The sequence below is a fragment of the Bos indicus genome, chromosome 19 (assembly GCF_029378745.1).
Source record: "Bos indicus isolate NIAB-ARS_2022 breed Sahiwal x Tharparkar chromosome 19, NIAB-ARS_B.indTharparkar_mat_pri_1.0, whole genome shotgun sequence".
Taxonomy (NCBI): Eukaryota; Metazoa; Chordata; class Mammalia; order Artiodactyla; family Bovidae; genus Bos; species Bos indicus.
Window position 1 is genome coordinate 61414032 of NC_091778.1, and position 13818 is coordinate 61427849.

The window sequence follows — 13818 nt, forward strand, 5'->3', positions numbered from 1 at the left end:
ACACAGACCGTTAGAAACTCAGCTTATTACCTGAGCTTTATGGCTGGAACACATTTGACAATATTTTGGTGAGATTTGCTGCAATCGGATCTATTCAGGCAGTCCGATAATAGTCTTTCTTTCTTTTTCTTTTTTTTTAAGCTAGCTAGTTCTCTGGAGATCAATATAATAGGAGTTTTGGAGAGAGAGACAGCTATTCTGAGGTTTTGTTGCAATCCAACAAAAAAAATTCATAAGAATGATAATTTAATAATCTTAAATATGATTTCCCTGATTTCTGTCAGACACAGTTCAAACCTACATCAGTAAATTTGTGGTTTCGATTGACAACTTTAAAAGTAAATTAATAAAGAAATTCCCATAGGGAAAAGAAAAATACTCTATATGGGACAAAGATCTAGAAAAAGCCTTTCTTAACTAGAGGTCGAAAACAGTCCAGACCACAGTTTCCAGCATTGGGTGTATTGTATTTTCAGGCAATTAATGACTTCAGGGCAGCAACTAGTTTTCAGTAGTAAAAATGAGGGAAAAAAAAAATATATATATATATATATATGTATATATAGATGGTCTTCAACGTACAAACAAGCTGTTTTGGATTTGTTTTTGTGTCAGCTTTTTGAAACTTGGAATATGGTTTTCCCAATGGAAATGATGATATAAATTGTGGTTAGGTTCTTAAGACAGTCAACAAAGCATCTATTTAACTAATAGTGCATTTGAAATATAATATTAACAACATTAATCCTAGGTCCAGGTCTTGATGGCAAGGGGCTGTGGGGAACCCTGTATGAAGACATATGGAAAAAGCAACTTCTTCCTCTTCAATGATGAAATAGTCAAAGCTATGATTTTTCCAGTAGTTATGTACAGATGTGAGAGTTGGACCATAAAGAAAGCTGAGCAAAAAAGAATTGATGCTTTGGAAGTGTGGCTGAAGAAGACTCTTGAGAGTCCCTTGGGCTGCAAGGAAATCAAACCAGTCAATCCTAAAAGAAATCACCCCTGAATATTCATTGGAAGGACTGATGCTGAAGCTGAAACTCCAACACTTTGGCTACTTGATGGAAAAAGCCAACTCATAGGAAGAGACCCTGACGTTGGAAAAGAGTGAGGGTAGGAAGAGAAGGGGTAACAGAGGAAGAGGTGGTTGGATGGCATCACTGACTCAATGGACATGAGTTTGAGCAAATTCCAGGAGACAGTGAAGGACAGGGAAGCCTGGCGTGCTGCAGTCCACGGGGTCACAATGAATGAGTTGGACACAACTTAGTGACCGAACATAGATGAAATACTGAACCATCCTAGACATTGCAAAGTAGCATTTGTTAATGACTTTTAAAGACAGAACAATTTTTGTCTTTTGAAATTTTGAAAAGTAATAAAATTTAGCATCACAAAAAAAACATAAACCAAAAATAATCATTGTTAGTATGTGGGTGAAAAAAATTCAAGACTGGTTGCAAACAAAATGCATGATACCAATTAGCTATCTACATATGAGAAACTTTGGAAAAATATACATACATTTTTTATACATACAAGTTATTTTCTGCAAAAGTATCTATGATGGTTTTCCTAGGATAAAAGTTTCAAACTGCACACACCAAGACAGAATATCTTCTTTTTTAATTAATTAAAGAATAGTTGCTTTACAATGTTACATTACTTTCTACTGTACAGCAAAGTGAATCAGCTGTATGTACACTTGTACCCCCTCTTTTTAAAATTTCTCTCCCATTTGTGTCACTACAGAGCTCCAGGTAGAGTTCCCTGAGCTGTAGAGCTGGTTCTCATTAGTATGTATACACAATGGGTTACTACTCAGTCATAAAAAGGAACGCAATTGGGTCACAAAGAGTCAAACACAACTGAGCGACGGACCATGCACACACATATCTCGAGGAGTGAATGTTTGTTTACAGTATCCTTTACCCAAAATTTAAGGTACCCCAAAGGGCTTATTCAAAAGAACCATTAAAATAATGGATCACTAAATATATGGTGACTGGAGATGAGGAATTAATGAGAAAAGCATTAACTAATAGATTTAAAATTGTCTTTTTAACTAAAATTAAAATTATTTTTAATTTTTTTTAATTCAAAATTGTCTCTTGTGGTTGTTCAGTCACAAAGTCGTATACAACTCTTGCGACCCCATGGACTGTATAGCCCATCTGGCAAGAATAATGGAGTAGGTTGCTGTTTCTTTCTCCAGGGGATCTTCTTGACCCAAGGCTTGAACCCACACCTCCTGCTTGGCAGGCAGATTCTTTACCACTGAGCCACCTGGGAAGCTCTTAATTTATGTCTTGACTTAGCCCATTTCTAGGACTTAATCAGACATGTGATCAAAGATTTAGCCAAAATGGATTCATCCAGGGTTGTATGAAATGTAGAACAAAATTAGACACAAATGCCAAGCATAATAGATTCACATGAAGTAATAAACACTCCTAACATATCCCATATGAACGTCGCTAATGGCATACAGAACAGTGGTTAACACAGTTAAAGGAAGACAAAAGTCAGAACGCTCACATCCTCCTAAATGTGTTAGAATCAGCTTCTGAGAGAGATCCATCCATCAAACCACAAGCACTAATCATTTGGGGATTGACTATAGATACCAGCTCAAATGTTCTGCTTTCGACTTTGCTTCATAACGAGTTTGCACATCTCTCAGAACCACAATACATTTTCATGACGAGATCTTACAGGCAGAAGGCAATAATAAACTCTGAGCCTGTATGTAGGAATTTTTGTCAGGAGAAAACAAGCTGCAGAAAAACGAAAATTCTAACAGCGTCCTTGATCCTTAAAAAAAAACACAGTCCTGGATTTTGCCTCTGCCATTTCCCCGCCTTCAAGGCGCAGGTGCTCGGCTCTGTTTTCAGCTTTCTATCACACAGAATAAAAATAAATAAATAAAGACACACAAGCCCCTTGTCATTGCCATGCTCAGCAACAAGCCTTGCAACTGGGGTTTATGAGGTCATAAATTATTGTTCCTTGTCCTGGCAAGTAGCTTTTTTTTTTTTGAAAGGCCACATCCGGTCTGTGGGGCACCAGCTTTTATTATGCATTTCATATTGAAACAAAGGTCAAATTAATTGACCTTATCTATGTGAAAAACCAGCTGGTTGCCTAGAGAAATAAAACCTTTTACAGAGACTTTGGGACAAGTAAACAACAGGAAAATTCAATCCAATGGCAGCTGGAACCTCCAATTAGAAAGAGAATTAATTTGGAGGAATTGAATTTTTTAGGCATCAGCTGAGAATCAATAACAATTGCATTTTTGCTCAAGGAACAAATGGAGTCAAGGAGATTTCAAAAGTCATCTGCCTCTTCACACGTATTTCTCATGTTTCTATACATATTACAGGTTTGTTTTTTGTGGTTTTTTTTTTAGTATGGACCATTTTTAAAAAGTCTTTATTGAATTTGTTACAACACTGCTTCTGTTTTATGTCTTGGTTTTTGGCCTCCAGGCATGTGGGATCTGAGTCCCCTGACCAGGGTTTGAACCCACACCTGCTGCTTTGGAAGGGGAAGTCTCAACCACTGGACCGCCAGAGATGTCTCCACATACTACACTTCTGAAGGAAGGAGGCAGAGGAGTTGCAAGCTGTCCATTTTTAAATGCAAAGGTCAAATGTGCACGAGTGCTCAGTCGTGTCCAACTCTCTGCTACCCTCTGGACTGTATCCCGCCAGGCTCCTCCGTCCATGGGAGTCTCCAGGCAAGAATGCTGGAGTGGGCTGCCATTTCCTCCTCCAGGGGCTCTTCCCCACCCAGGGATGCAGCCCACATCTCCGCCATTGCAGGCAGATTCTTTACCACCAGCACCATCTGCGAAGCCCAAGGTCAAATGCAGCAACCCATAGTCTAACTAAAGCATTAAGAGACTGAAAGAAATCATTTTCAACCTAAAAGAATCGTGGTTAAAATAAGGTTTTATTTTCTCCAAAGAAACACAAAACATATTCTATGCCTTCTGAATTTCCTAGTAGTTTCTATATCAACAGAAAGACCGAGAAGGACAATGTAGGGACCCAACAGCATAGAAGAGGAGGGTATTATTTTCCTGAAACACCGTGCCTCTGTTTGCTCATCCGGTGAATGGGATAATAATTGCCCTCATCATGTATGTGAGAACCAACTGAGACAAGGGAGATGAATATCTTAGCACTTAGGATCTAGCAATAAGCACTACACATTAGCTTTAATATTATTTTTAAAAATAGGCGGAATAAGGATTGCAAATCAGAATTACAAGATGCAGTTTGCCCTTACTTTTAATAGGCAAAAAAAAAAAAAAAAGAAAATGTGGCTTATGTCTCCAGTTTCTTAGTTTATTCTTCACTCCTTTCCAGCTTATTTCTGCAAGCATGGCCCTTGACGCAGTGCAGTGATTCAGAGCAGTGAAGATGTGTGTTAATCAAAAGGCATTTTGATTCCACTGACTGTCAGTGACTCTCACATGTGAATTTGGCTCACATGAAGGCCGACTCATCAGACAAGACCCTGATGCTGGGAAAGACTGAAGGTAACAGCAGAAGGGGGCGGCAGAGGATGAGATGGTTCAATAGCATCACCCACTTAATGGACATGAATTTCAGCAAACTCTGGGAGATAGTGGAGGACAGAGGAGCCTGGTGTGCTGCAGTCCATGGGGCGGCAAAGAGTTGGACAAGAACAAGAGACTAAGCAGTGAAACAAGGAAGAAATATGGGGTGGAGGAATATGTATACTAAGACTTACTTGAAAGGATATTCCTGTGAATACATCATTCCAATCTTGCATGAGTGCTAAATCGTTCAGTGGTGTCTGAGTCTTTGCGACCCCATGGACTGTAGCCCACCAGGGTCTGCTGTCCATGGGATTTCTCAGGCAAGAATATTGGAGTGGGCTGCCATTTCCTTCTCCAGGGGATATTCCTGACCCAGGGATCAAACCCAGGTCTCCAGGCCCTCCTGCATTGCAGGTGGATTCTTTGCCACTGAACCGCCAGCAATCTTGCTATCTCTTATTTTAATCTCTAAGCAAACTATAAGACTTTCCTGTGGGGGAAAAATTATTCTGAATTATCTCATAGGTAAACAAAATGAGCCAATGGGGTTCCATGAATCAGGTTTTCAGGCAGAAGCAAAGCCCACATCAGATGGAAGGAAGGCCGCTCAGCCGTCCAGGATGGAAGAGATTAAGCCACAGACAGCACATGTTGCTTGGTGGGACGCGGAGAAAGTTAATGGCTGTGAAAAAGGGTTTGAACTTCGAGCAGAGGTCAGAAACAGGGTGATTTAGTGGCTTCAGTCAACAGACTCTCGGTGAGGGAAAACAAAATTTGGTTTCATTTTGACTGGGATGTAGAGAACATCAATAAAGTGTTCAGGGCTCGAAGGTAAGATCAGGGCCCACTTGGAAAGTGAACTATGTGTAAAAGTCAGTTTGTGTTTATAGTCAATAATAATTATATTTTTGAATTTCATACAACCCGGGATGTACTTTTAGAAATGAGGACATAAAGGTGAAGTTATTCAGTCAAATTAAAACAAAAACAAAAAGCAAAGGGGGACGTCCCTGGTGATCCAGTGAGTAAGAGTCCACGCTTCCAATCACCAAGTCACAGGTTTGATCCCTGGTCAGTAAACTAGGGTCCCACATGCCAAGTGGTTTGAGCAAAAAAAAAAAAAAACCAAAATGTTGATTTTAGAGCTGGGTGGAGAAGAGGACAAGATCAAATTAGATGCTTTAGAAAACAAGAATTTTATTTCTATTTTTCTACAGAAGTAATAACAAAAATTCTCTCCACTAAGTAGAAAGAGTTGATGCCACAATCTCTAGAAACTCATTCAGGGATGAGGGCTTAGAAAGGATCTCATGGAAAATGTATGACTGGATCGTAGGCCACAAGGTGGAGCCAGCCGTTGACTTATCAGCTTCACTCTACTAATTTGGAGAAGGTAATGACTCATTGGAAAAGACTCTGATGCTGGGAGGGATTGGGGGCAGGAGAAGGGGAAGACAGAGGATGAGATGGCTGGATGGCATCACCGACTCAATGGATGTGAGTTTGAGTGAACTCCGGGAGATGGTGATGGACAGGGAGGCCTGGCGTGCTGCGATTCATGGGGTTGCAAAGAGTCAGACATGACTGAGCGACTGAACTGAACTGAACTGAATGGCAACCCACTCCAGTATTCTTGCCTGGAAAATCCCATGGGCAGAGGAGACTGGTGGGCTACAGTTCATGGGGTCACAAAGAGTCGGATGCGACTGAGCAACTTCACTTCACTTATACTAATTTTAGATTAAGTAACAGACACTGATATGCAGGAGATACAGGTTCGATTCCTGGGTCAGAAAAACCCCCTGGAGGAGGTCATGCCAACCCACTCCAGTATCCTTGCCTGGGAAATCCCAAGGACAGAGGAGCCTGGTGGGCTACAGTTCACGGAGTCACAAAGAGTCAGACACGACTGAGCAACTAAACCACAAACGGATGCTGCTGTATATCAGAGATACTTGCTTTTTATTATGAGTCTTGGAGAAGAGCGAACCTGGTATCTTTTGTGGCTTAAAGAGACCATTTTGGGGACCAGGGGCTTGTCAGACTCCTTGGGTCTCCAGTCTCCATGTTTCCTGGTGAAAAGCAGGAACGCGGGTCGGCTGCTCTGACTCCGAGGACCCCAGGAGCCGTCAGTGAACCGGGGAGCCCCCACATCTGGCTCCAGCCTGCCCGTTTGCTTTCGGCTCTGCACACAGACGACCACCCTGGCTGCCAGCTCGGGGACGGCCCGGGCTTCTGCAGGCCCGGCCAGGAGGCGCGGGTGCGGCAGGCTCACCTGGTCCAGGCCGAGGTCAGCGCCTTTTCAACTGGCCTTTGTTTCTGTTAGTGTGAGCCCTTTGGAGAGAGGTTTCCGTGGCAACAAGCACGCATTCATCATCATTTCTCCTCTGCTTACTCCTTCTCCATCAGCTGTAAACTATGTCCCAGCAAAGGAACCTCTGTTCTCCATAGGGAGGCCTCCAAACACACCCCCTTACAGAACAGACCCTTCTGGGGTGGATGGCTCCAATAATAATTTACTGCGCATAGAACTTGTTTAACTCGATGGCAGTTCAGACGGCTTCTCTTCTAAAAAATTATCTTCTCTCGAGGAGAAAAAATTGGGTCAAGGAGCAAATGCTCAAACAATCTCAGACAATGATTAAGTACAACGAGTTGCACTTAAAAATCAGTAGGTGAGGACAAACGTACATTATAATGATCAGGTAGTTAATATGTAAAATCACAAGCTACGTTAGTTTTTCAGAAACTCCCTAATTTGGGGGGGCGGGGGGTTGTTCTTAGTCTCATTCCAGAAATCCATTACTTCTGGTTTTTTTATTAGCATATATATAAAACTGAAAATAAGTCAGTCAAGAAATGTGCCTTAAAAAAATAAACGAAGGTCATTTTCACCTTATTTTCTTCAAAAAAAAAGGTATTTCTTGGGGGGTGGGTGCGGGAGGACTGTGATTCCAGACACACAGCAACTAGTAAAAACTAGTAAAACCCAAGAACTAGCAAAAAAGTGCAATTTTAATTTATGGAGTATTTTGCCCATCTCCAAACTGGATGCATTTCTAAATATAAATGACAGAATGAAATGCTATTTTCCCATATACTTGTTACAAAAACCTTGAAGTTGAAAGCAGCTACAATTTGTTGCTGTAAAAAAAGAAGCAAAACAGAAGCAGAGCAGCAGCAAAGACCATCAAGGGTTATGCTTTCTTCCTCTTACCTATAAAATATGGAAAAGACAACGTCTGCAGGATGCTGTTGTCTGACCAAAGACAATTGTCCAACAACTACCAACAGTTGTCCAACCACCAGCAAGGAAGTGTCTTGTAACAGTATTTATTGATTAATTATTATAGGGAAATTGGTGTGCTGTGCTCAGTTGCTCGGTTGTGTCTCTTTCCGACCTCATGGACTGTGGCCTGCCCGGCTCCGTCCATGGGATTCTCCAGGCAAGAACACTGGAGTATGTTGCCATTTCCTCCTGCAAGGGATCTTCCTGACCCAGGGAGGCATGGAACCCGAACCCGCGGCTCAGGCATTGCAGGCAGATTCTTTACCTGCTGAGCTATCAGGGAAGCAATATTGCTGGTTCAGTTCAGTTCAGTTCAGTTGCTCAGTCGTGTCCGACTCTTTGCGACCCCATGAATCGCAGCACGCCAGGCTTCCCTGTCCATCACAAACTCCTGGAGTTTTCTCTATTTTAAAACAGTGAGTATTGAGACTTGCCTGGGGGGTCCAGCAGTTAAGACTTCACCTTCCAATGCAGGGAGTGTGGGTTCGATCCCTGTTTGGAGAGCTAAGATCCCAAAAATCTCCTGGCCAAAAAACAGAAACATAAAAACAGAAGCAATATTGTAACATATTCAATAAAGGCTTTAAAAATGGGCCACATGAAAAAAAGTCTTGAAAAGAATGTGTTGACTTTATTACTCCTTTCCTGGTCTATGGATTTTCCTTACAACTGAGAGAGGAATAATCAGCATCTTTAAACTTGAAAAGCAGGTAAAGAAGCATACAACACATATCTAAAAGAATATATAACTCAGAAAATGGACCAGAGTGAATCATTATTTATGTATTTCAGTTTGCCAGCATCTAAGGCAGATAGATATTTATAAATATTTACTTATAATCAATAAATAAGTCAATATCTGTCAAATGATAGCTGAATCACTATATTATATTTGACTACATAATATTAAGTTATTACATTGTATTTGACTTTGTATCAGCCAAATATAATCTTTCTGGAAAAGTGCTATATTCCTCTTTCCTCTGGTTCAATCCTTATTTAGAGAGTTTATACAGAGAGCAGAGAACTTGATTGGCATGGTACCCAAAATATAACAAAGGCCTGATGATTCAACAAATGAAGCTGATGAATTGGAGACCATAAAGCAAGCGGTTTTTTTTAAACACAGAAATGCATTCTAATTCTTTCTCAGTTTTCGAATTCGCCTTCTTACATATTGTCCTGTCTGATACTAAAAAGCGCTTTTATGTCCTAAGTGACAGAACGTGTAAAGAAGAAATAAATGCTGTTTAGTCCTTTAAGTGGCCGCCCCTAAGTTCTCCTGCACTTAGCCTGCCGTCCATATGGAAGCCCTGACAGCGTCACTCTGGCCCTTTGAGCCTTCCACGCCTTGGTGTTTCAGACGCTGCAGGCTGCACTGATGTCTGGGGAAAGATAGATGTCTGTTAATTTTCCAGATGTCCTATCTCTCCAACTGCACTTATATCCGTGTCTGGAAATGTTTAAATTAATGGCTGCCTTTTTTCTTCCTACTCCTTTCTGTATATCTCCGAATCCTGGATTTCTGTCCACAGCCAGTTCATATCTTTCTTGATCTTCATCACAGTACTAGGAATTCTTCCTCCTACTATCTATCATAACATTTTTCAAATGTCATTTGTTTTCAAGAGGTAGTTTTTCCCCATGGATGAAGAATGAATTTTAACCAATGTACCAATAGTTCCACCTAGTGGCCAACGTGAAGAATACAAATTTTTCACCTCGAAAACAAAATAACAAGTTTGGGGGACAGATGGTTGGCTGGCATCACCAACTCAAGGGATATGAGTTTGAGCAGACTCTGGGAGATAGTGAAGGACAGGGGAGCCTGGTGTGCTGCAGTGCATGGAGTCTAAAAGAACCGGATCCGACTTAGCCACTGGACAACAGCAATCATTCAGTGGCTTGGCAAATATTTCCTGAGTACTTTCAGTGAGCTACACACAGTGACCAACACATCACAAATATACGATAGTCTCATTTTATTTTTTTTTATTTTTTATTTTTTGATAGTCTCATTTTAGAAGTATCAAGACTGTTAACTGAAAAACCACTCTAATATACTTACTGAAATATATGGCTATATATGTCATCTGTAATAAGTATTGTATTTTTGGAACAATTTTATATTTGCAAACACTTAGCAAAGTAATACAAGAGTTCCTGTATACACCTCACCCAGCTTCCTCTTAGGTGAGCATTTTACTATTGCTTGGCGCATTTGTCAGAACTAAGAAATTAATTTTGGTATATCACTATTGTTCGGTCACTCATTTTTCACCGAATCACGTCGTCAGAGTCCACTCTGCCATGTTTGCTGCTTACGGAATCAGTAAGTCGTGTCCGATTCTTTGTGACCCCAAAGACTGCAGCGTGCCAAGCTTCCCTGTCCTCTACTATCTCCTGGAGGGTGCTGCCATGTTAGGTAACATATTCTCAGGTTCCAAGGATTAGGACCCAGACACCTTTGTCAGGGGAGAGGCACTGTTCTGTGGTCCTTAATGGGGGTTTAGAAGCCGCCTGAGTTCTCTTCATCTATACAGTGGAAATGGAAATCTGACTGTGGATAAGACTCACGATCTTTCGGATTAACATGATCTACCCAGCTGCAAAAGAAACTCAGCTGAGCGGCCCACGCAGACATAGCTCGTCACTCACATATTACTGGTTAACAATTTCAGAAGCAAGAGCATTAACTCTGTGTTGTGAGTTGTTGTGTTGTGTGTGCTCAGTCGTGTCCAACTCTTTGCAACCCCGTGGACTGTAGCCCGCCAGGCTCCTCGGTCCATGGGGTTTCCCAGGCAAGAGTACTGGAGTGGGCTGCCATTTCCTCCACCAGGGGATCTTCCCCTCCCAGGGATCCATCAAACCCAGGTCTCCCGCATTACAGGGTGCTCTTTCCTGTCTGAGCCACCACGTGGGCATTAAGTCTCAGAACTGATAACCAACGGGTGACGCTTGTCCATTCTCCCACCTAAACATCTATTAAATGAAGTGATGTCTCTGTTTTTCAAAGCTACTCTCTACTCTAGTCATCTGTTAGTGACCATTGCAACAACCTCTCTCCAGGTGTTCCTGGGTCCACTTTTGCTTCCATTCATCAATTCTCAAGAAAACCAGATGGTGTGATCTTTGCTTGTGCAAGGGGAAAAAAAAAAAATCCTTCCTGAACTACAGAAGAGCTCCCTCTTGACCATAAAGAATAAAATCCTTATTATGGCTTACCGGGCTTCCCTGGTCTATTCACCATCAACACTAGTGTATTTTCTGGACCAAATGACTACAAACATAGTGATCTAAAACAGCAAAAATGGATTAGCTTATACTTCTTGAGACTTCCCTGGTGGCTCAGACGGTAAAGAGTCTGCTACAATGTGGGAGATCCGGGTTCAATCCCTGGGTTGGGAAGATCTCCTGGAGAAGGAAATGGTAACCCACTCCAGTATTCTTGCCTGGAAAATCCCACGGACCGAGAAGCCTGGTAGGCTACAGGCCAGGGGGTCGCAAGGAGTCAGACAGGACTGAGCGACTTCACTTTCACTTTATACTTCTTTAACTCAGAAGTCCAGCACAGGTCTCACAGTGCTTAAATCCGCAGTGCTGCACATATACAGTGGAACACTAACCACAAAAAGGACCGAAATTGGATCATTTATCCAGACGCGGAAGGACCTAGAGTGGATCCCACAGAGTGAAGAAAGTCGGAGGGAGAGAAACAAATACCGGATATTAACGCATATATGTGGGACTTAGAGAAGCGGTACTGATGAGCCCATCTCCAAAAATAAAGACGCAGATGCAGAGGAAGGATGTGTGGACGTGGGGGTGGGCGGAACTGGGGTCGCAGTGCACGCGCGTGCATCACCGTGTGTGAAGCCGCTGGGGGAGCTGTTTGCAGCCCCGGCAGCTCGGCTCGGGGCTCCGTGATGACCTAGGGCGGTGGGGGCGTGAGGGAAGGGAGGCTCAAGGCGGAGGGGGCGTGTGTGCACATAGAGGTAAACATCACACTTTGTTGTGTGATGCAAAGGAACACGGCACTGTAGAGCGATTATACTCCTTTTTTTTTTTTTTAAAGGGCTACACTCCCTTCTGTGGGCTCTCTAGAAAATCCATTCCCTTGCCTTTCCTGGCCTCTATGTGCCGCCCGCCTGACCCTTGGCTCAGGGCCTGCATCATCCACCGCTTTCTGTGCTTCTCCTCCTTCCTCTGTCCTCTCTCTCCAACATTCTTCTTCCTCTTCTCCCACGTTTAAGAGTTCACACCGTCAGACTGGGATCATTTCCTTATTTTAACGTCAGTGGATCGGCAGTCTTCATTCCATCCATAACCGTGTCTCTTATCATCTAAGTTTTCACAGGTTTCCAGGATGAGAATGTGAGCATCTGGGTGCGTAGACATGACTCGGTCACAGCCAGCCCATTCCGTCACTATGGCACTCTCGGTTTGAAAAGGAAAGTGCTAATCGCTCAGTCCTGTGTCTGACTCTCTGCGACCCTAGGGACTGTCGCCCGCCAGGCTCCTCTGTCCACGGGATTTCTCAGGCAAAACGGAGGGTGCCCAATGGAAGCGAAAGTCACCCAGTCCTCTCCCACCCTTTGTGAACCCATGGAGGAACTCTCCAGGCCAGAGTACTGGAGTGGGCAGCCTTTCCCTTCTCCAGGGGATCTTCCCAACCCAGGGATCGAATCCAGCCCTCCCGCATTGCAGGCGGATTCTTTACCAGCTGAGCCACTGGGAAGCCCTGGCCACAGAATAAAACTCATTACACTTGAGGAAATAATATTGCTGTCAAATTTCCTGCTGCCACAAGATGGCAGGGTGGTATTGTGCTTGCCACCTACCTAAGTATTGGAATTATTATTTATTATATATAGTTATATAATGATAATTATATTTATTTTATATAGTTAAAATGTTAATTGCAATATTTAATATAAAGTATTAATTTATAATTATAAATTATATAAAATCAACATTATAATTATAAAGTATGAAATATTAATTAATATAATTAAAATATTCACTCATATAATTAAATATTGAATATATTTTAAAATATAATAAAGTATTATATCTATTTTATATATTATATAAAGGACCCCAGGTGGTTCTAGTGGTAAAGAACTTGCTTGCCAAGGCAGGAGACATAAGAGACAAAGGTTTGAGCCTTGGTCAGGAAGATCCCCTGGAGGAGGGCATGGCAAACCACTCCAGTATTCTTGCCGGAAGAATCCCTTGGACAGAGGAGCCATGCAGGCTGTAGTCCATAGGGTTGCACAGAGTTGGACATGACTGAAATGACTTACCACACAGGCACGCAAGCATCTATACAATATACCATCCTCTTTCTGAATAATTAACATCTATGATTGTAGAATAAATCAATGATGAGTAGACCCCATTCAAAATATATCATACAAAGAAAAGTTTTGGCTAAACACATATTCCTGTTATATTTGTTTTCCCCTCTTAGCAAATCAGTAGCTACAATTTGGTGTATGGCTGCTATGAACAAGGGAAAGAATGTGGCTTAACTTGCTACGTGGGGAATATATTACATCACTGTACCTTTAGGGACTATGAGGGCAAATTAAACTGTTTTTATTCAAGTACAGTTGATTATAATGCTTCATTATGTAATTCTTCAATATAATGCTGAAGAAGCTGAAGTGGAACGGTTCTATGAAGACGTACAAGACCTTCTAGAACTAACATCCAAAAAAAGATGTCCTTTTCATTATAGGGGACTGGAATGCAAAAGTAGGAAGCCAAGAAACACCTGGAGTAACAGGCAAATTTGGCCTTGGAGTACAGAATGAAGCAGGTCAAACGCTAACAGGGTTTTGCCAAGAGAGTGCAATGGTCATAGAAAGACCCTCTTCCAACAACACAAGAGAAGACTCTACACGTGGACATCTATACAGATGTATGGTCACCAGATGGTCAATACCGA